The sequence below is a fragment of the Macrobrachium nipponense genome, chromosome 3 (genome assembly GCF_015104395.2).
Source record: "Macrobrachium nipponense isolate FS-2020 chromosome 3, ASM1510439v2, whole genome shotgun sequence".
NCBI lineage: Eukaryota > Metazoa > Arthropoda > Malacostraca > Decapoda > Palaemonidae > Macrobrachium > Macrobrachium nipponense.
The window spans coordinates 142842272-142849789 of NC_087202.1; the positions used below are offsets into that span (position 1 = coordinate 142842272).

Genomic DNA, 7518 nt, shown 5'->3' on the forward strand with positions numbered 1-7518 from the left:
CATCCTAACGTGACTATTACTGCTTTGTTTCCAGGGGGCCAGAGTGAGGGCGAGAAATGCAAGTCGAAAAAGGAGGACCTGGATGTGTGTCTGACCCAAGTGGCTCCCCTCATGCCCAAGAGTGGTCTACCCCATACCCGACTTGATCTTAACAATATGTGCAAGTGAGAATAATTCATATTCCTTTATTGGTCTCAATACACACAGACACACACACACACACACACACAAACACACACACACACACACACACATATATATATATATATATATATATATATATATATATATATATATATATTATATATATATATAAGGACATTTGTGCTCGATGTATGTATATGAATCACAGTAATGAGATATGACTTATATATATATATATATATATATATATATATATATATATATATATATATATATATATATATATATATATATATATATATATATATATATATATATATATATATATATATATATGATAGGGAAGGATAGGACATGAGAGAATGACAGATGGCTAAGTGTAGAGAATATGCAGTGACTGGTCAAGAAATTGGAACTTAATATAGGAGAAAGTAGGAATCGAATTATAGCAATTGTAAGGTTGTTTTGGTAAATGGAATGTACAAAGATGGAGTAATGAAGTGTGGAAAAAGGGAAGTGTGTTTGACTTCTTGAGAGATTGGGAATTACAGAAGAGATCAAGCAAGTGGCCAGGGTTGAATGCCTATGAAAAGTCTAATAAGATAAGATTAGTCTCTATGAAAGCAGTAATTAATGATTATGAATATACTGCTGATATAAATAGCTTTTACGAAAGTGAAATATGGATTTAGGTAGCGCATGAAAAAATTGGAAAACTATTGAAATACACACACACACCACACACACACACACACACACACACACACACACACATATATATATATATATATATATATATATATGTATATATATATATATATATATATATATATATATATATATATATATATATATATATATATATATAGTATATTTATATCCACTGCATATTCTATACTTCATTATTTGTGACATTCCTAGATATTGAATCAAAATGAGATAATTTGCTCATATTCAGCCTTTTATCTCTTTCTTTTAAGACTTTAGAATTGTAGCAACTTTTTACATCCATCTGCCATTTCGCTCTCTTTCAAGATATTAACAAATCAACGTGGGTGCATGTTGATTTATTAATATCTTAAGAGAGAGAGAGAGAGAGAGAGAGAGAGAGAGAGAGAGAGAGAGAGAGAGAGACTTATAAACGAAGTAAAAGGTTCCGCAATTCTGAAGGCTTGAAAGAGAGAGGAAAAATGAAAATCTGAATTTTAGCAAATTTCCTCATTTTGATTCAATATCGAGGATATGTCACAAAGAATGAAGTAGTATAGAATATGGAGTGAATGCTCCTTGGAAAATAGTATCAGTAAAGCAACAAGTTCCAGTCAGAAAATTTGTTAACTGTTCGTATGAATGTGCTTATTTTAAAGGTATGAGCGGCAGAACGAACTTAGCTAACAAATATTACCAATGTACTACGTTCATGAGGTATAATACTTCAAAGATGACAATCTTTTGTGTATTTTTCAAGACAATTATATTTGAAATAATAAAATAAAGGTAATGAATTCACTTACCTGAGCTAATGTCTGAATCGAGGGACAACTACAAGAGTTAGGCCGAGGAAGTCGCTCCGTGAAGGAAGGGCGCCCACCCAGGATTGAAATCCTGATTGAATTCTTTCCCTTTCCCCCGCAGGGCCTTCAAGGGCGGCATGGCCTGCGTTGACCCAAAGGTACACCATACCAAACTGCCTGAGCCCCGAGGAGAGATCGGAAGCTGGAGATGCACCTGAAGGGGCGAGGTCGTTTCTGGCCTTTCTCTGCGACGACCCCGTTTTTAAAAAAAGGTAGCGAGAGCGGAAGAGGAAGGAGGAATGGGAAGTGAAGGAGAGTCGGGTTTCGACTTTGTCGGAATCGGAAGTTGATTCTGAGGGACGTTTTCAGTATCTTGAAAAATATGATTTCCGTAAATGAAGAGGAACGTGTTCTCTTTAGAATTTAGGTCGGAGGTCATTCAGCACTGAGAGGGAAATTGACAGTGAGAAGGTTTGAAGGTGTAAGGTGTAACAGGAGGAAAATCTCGCTGTTGTGATATGAAACAATTGCTAGAAGGTGGAAAGTCAGATGAAAGAAAGAGTATAAGAACGGAAGTACATTAAAAACAATGAAAGGGGTTGCAGCTGGGTGCCGAAGGGACGCTGCAAAGAACCTAAATAATGCCTACAGTGCACCACGTGAATATCCGTAAAGATATCATGTCATGACTAAGGTTAGTTTGATAACGCACGAATGGGCAAATAGAGGAACTCAGAGACAGACAGACAGACAGACAGAGAGGTTATATAATTAAATAAATATAAAGATTTGGAAGTTATCTTTACATTAACAAAATTGACGAAAATAACTGACAATTAACCAGTCAATATAATCACTGTCATGCATAAGCTCAATGCGGTAAGAGAACTGCCTTTTGATGAGCATTCGATTAATTATAAATATGATATGAAATATGAATTACTTATACTGATGCACGAATATAAATGAGCATTACTGATGGTTTTTCCTCTTCTCATCTTATGACTTGTGTTAGTTGCATACGACTTGCTAGACTTTGACTTATTATGTTACATTTGACACCACTGGGAAATTTAGATATTTTTAAGCAAACATAAATCCCTCAGGATAACGTTTATGATAATCATGGTCCCCAAACAGGTTATTAAACAACCACCTGCATTACAACAGGTGCAAAACAATTTATTTTCTTTAATAATGAAGCATTGTTTATGGGAATCTGCAGTGCACGTGTTCCATTGAACTTTTAGTTAAAACAAAACGTGATCCGACTTTCAGCTTACTCGGGACATATACTGAGCTGCAAACATTATATTCCTAATTTAACATAAAGTGGTCTTTGTGATTAATCCTCATAATTAGTGTTACTCGTACAAACAACAAGGATCTAAAAAAAAGGACAGTCATTAAGCACGTTCATATATTCTCAGTTATAAGTGGAAACACAAAATAACTAAATCACAGAAATATATTCCTTATCCTCCTAAGTTCAGAGTGCAATCAAATAAATTAAAACGTGCTAAAATGACGGAAAGATAGACTGTTGTTTCACCAAAGAAAAGGAAAAACATATGATATATTTATATGAAGTAATTTTTTTGCACTGTTTAATATGCATACTATTATTTTTTTACATTTTCATTCTAATAAATAAACATAAATATCCCATCCTAAAATTCCTGTAACTCTAATTCAACGCGAAACACCTTTTTCAAGACCTTCCCTACAACCGCCACCCGCCCCCCCCCCCCCCCCCCCCACCCCCAAACAACAACAAAGTTTGTAGGCTTACTCCCCAAATAAACGAAAAACATAAGTGGTGACCTAACATGGTTCACTTAGATCCCATTAACGTTGATAGACAGCGTAAAAGAAATCTATTACTTTCAATCTATTGCCTGTGAGATGAGTTTGCTTGCAGAACCTATTGCAAATGTCAGCAAATATGACGGCTTTGTGCTTTTGCTTTCTGCAGACTACTTGTCGCACGGGCCGTGCTTGCGGGATGTGAGCAGCGACTGGGAGAAATGCCACTTCCACTTCAAGCGCCTCGTGAGTCTTCAACACCAGGCCACCAACATCACAGCCGCCGTCAGGGACCACAATTTATGCTGGTAAGCGTCCGCCTCTTCCTCATTGTTGCAATGCGTTGTTCATTTGTTCACCACGGTTCTTTGTGCTCTCGCTTCTGCCCTTCGTTATAATTCATTTCGTTTTAGTCCCACTTTTATCAAGGTCTATACGATAAAGGAATGAACTCCACTTTCATTTAGATCAATAAGATTAGTGAATGAACTCAACCTTCGTTTAGATCAAAAAGGTTAGTGAATGAACTCCACTTTCATTTAGATCTGTAACATAAATGAATGACCACCAACAGTAATTTAGATAAAGATAAGTGAATGAACTCTACTGTCCTTTAGATCAATAAGAAAAGCGAATGAACTCCACTTTCATTTAAATCTATAAGATAAGTGAATTAGCACTAACACTAATTTAGATCAATAAGATAAGGAAATAAACTCAACTTTCCTTTAGATCAATAAGATAAGTGAAAGAACTCAAATTTCATTTAGTTTTATGAGATAAGTGAATGACCACCAACATTCATTACATCAATAAGAAAAGTGAATGAACTCCACTTTTATTTAGATCAATAAGATAAATGAATGAACCCCACTTTCATTTAGATCAATAAGGTTAAGTGGATGAACTAAAAGTTTTAAAAGATTTTGCAGTGGTTTAGTTTTTATTCGAATATATCCACGAGTGGAGGGACAAAGTAAACCGTTTTAATATCCCCAACAATAAATGAGCGTTTAATTATCAGCAACAACATTAGTCAGTATTGCCATCGATACTAATGTCACACACACACAGACACACACACACACACTGTATACTGTTTCATATCTAATTATCTAAAGTGCGACGGCATTAAGAAACCCACACAACACAAAAAAATCTTTGAAACTATCTATGATTAAAGCAAGTGTTTGTTTATGCTTCTAATTAGAATGTCATCAGGGATAATGTTTGGACGAGTTCACCTGGCTGATTTAATTTGGAATTGCACATATATCTGCACACACACATTATATACATATATATATATATATATATATAATATATATATATATATATATATATATATATATATATATATATATATATATATGTCTATATATATATATATATATATATATATATATATATATATATATATTATATATATATATATATATATATATTATAATATCTATATATATATATATATATATATATATATATATATATATATCTCTCTATATCTTATATAACGTGTATATATGTGTATGTATATATATATATAAATATATATATATATATATATATATATATATATATATATATATATATATATCTATATATATATGTGTGTGTGTGTGTGTGTGTGTGTGTTTGTTTACATACACAATATGTATATACACAGACAAATAAAGCGTGCTTATTGAAACTCTGGCATCTGACCGACTCCTTCCTTCCCGTTGCAGCATCCGTGAGGGCTTCTTGTCCTGCGTGTACAGAGTCGGCTACTTCCGGTGCCAAAAACCCGAAGCCCTCTTCCTGAAGAAGGTGACGGCGACGTTGTCCTACAACGACATTCAGGCGGAGAAATGTCGGCATGTCAACAGAAAGACTTGCTCACGCGCAAGCGACCGTTCTTCAGCGTTCAGTACCGTTTGGATGTCATTAGCGGCGAGTTCTTTGCTCTTAACATTGCAGAGCTCTGCCTGGCTTCTTCTTCTATAAACTCTGAGGAGTCTTCGCGGAATTGAGTTCAAATACTACGTCCAAATCCGACTGTTGACTCTGGGGAGTTTCAAGTGTTCTTCACGGTTAAATGCATTGCTCCTTTTTTATATAAATTTCAAACTAGGGTTAGTGCTTGATTATGGACTGGTCTCCTGAAGTACCGTCAGATGTATATATCAACAAATGCTCGTTAAAACAAACTACGAACTTCACGTTTCTCGCCAGTTCGGGACTCTGTGGTTGTCATGTTTTCTTTGTAGATTCTTTGAGGAAGACGCGTCCCACTAATTCTCTTTTCCTTTTACTAAAGATATTCATGTCACGTCCTTTCTATCTCCCCTTCGTCCATTCTAAGAGCCTTTAGCCCTCTCTGTCTATTGATATTTATTTTTATAATTACAACTAAATATCTCTCAAAGTTAATTGTTCTTTCGGAACGCCATTCTGAATGCTGAATGCCGTTTATATAAACATTTTTGTTCACGCCTTAAGCTGTCGAATTCTGGCTATTTCTTGACATTGGTGATCTAAATTTCTCGAATGATAACAGACTCAACCTATTAATAAACTGATAAACTAAGCGGCCTTGTGTTTAATTTGGGTTAATGACGACTAACTGACTGTTGTTGACTTTTAATATATAGAACAAAAAAAAGACTTTTGCTCTGTCATTAACAACTGACTGACTTGTTTGCCTTTAATATGTATAAAAAAAGACTTTGGGTCTGTCAATAACAACTATTTGACTGTTGTTTACTTTTTCTATTCATCCGAAGAAGATTTGAGGTCTGTCAATTCAATAAAGACTGATTGAAGAGGGGTTTAGTTAGACTTCAGTCATTATTCTTATTTTACTCATGAACACGAACGACATGGAAATACATATACGACATCCATTACAATAAGAATGACCTGTTACTCTATTGTGCATCAATGTAATTGAAAGTTCTTTTACATAACAAATTTCATGACCTTCCATCGTTCAACGAGTTCAGTTTCTGAATTTCTACCAAAATGTAACAAGACGTGATCGGACCTCCAACTTAGTCGGGGCGCGTGCCAAAATCTACTGTCTTTAAATGGAGCTTTGTTTCACCACCGAAAATCAAAATAAATACGCTATATTTTATTAGAAATATTAAATATGCTCATTATTTATTTTTTACATTTTCATTTTTATAAATGAATTAAAAAATAACCTATCCTAAAATTCCTGTATTTTTCACTCAACGCGAAACACCCTTTTCAGACAATTTTCGGCTTTCCTAGCCCCCAACATGAACACGAACAAGAATAACAACAACAAAATACTTTGTAGGCATATTCCCCGAGTTACTTGTTTCACATGACTTGTCAATTGATCGCCTTTGTCATCTTATAAACCAGATTTATACAGAAACAAATGAAGGTTTTCGTTCGTCCTTCCGAGACCCTTCTCTGTGTCCTTTCTCTTCACAACCGTCGAATACCTGATGACTATTCCTCCTCTCATGTTATTTACACTTATCGATGAAATAATGTATGTGCTGAAAGTATATTTTTGTAAAAATAAAAAAAAAAACAAGGAGAATAATTATTATATGTGATATTCAGTGTTTTGAGAAGTTGGACTAATATTATTATAAATAGTTATATGTTAAGAAGTGTAATTTTTCAGTTACTTCTATCGAGATTATGTGCAAATAATCATAGGCCTTTTTAATCCTTATAAATATCGTTTTATTATTGTGAGTGTTACAATAATTGTGTCCATGCAATACAGGTATGGGCTCTTTATTTAACAAACGTACAAAAAACTTCTTTGTTTCAATATGAAATTTTACGTGTTTACAATTTACTTTTGGTGTTCAATTTTACGAGATAATATAAATATACCTACTGTATTGTGTTTTCATTTTGTCCTGATATTTTGGAAGGTTCAGTCATTAGCCAAATACCAAGTGAGCGTGTATCTTCGCGAGCGCGCTAGCGCATGAAACACACACACACACACACACACACACACACACACACACACACACACATACATATATATATATATATATATATATATATATATATATAT

The 7518-nt window shown here is 34.1% G+C and overlaps 1 pseudogene; it reads left to right on the top strand.

Moving 5' to 3' along the window:
- LOC135222084 (uncharacterized) overlaps positions 1 to 7224 on the top strand; it is a 107494-nt pseudogene extending 100270 nt beyond the window's left edge.
- Positions 7225 to 7518: the final 294 nt, after the last annotated feature.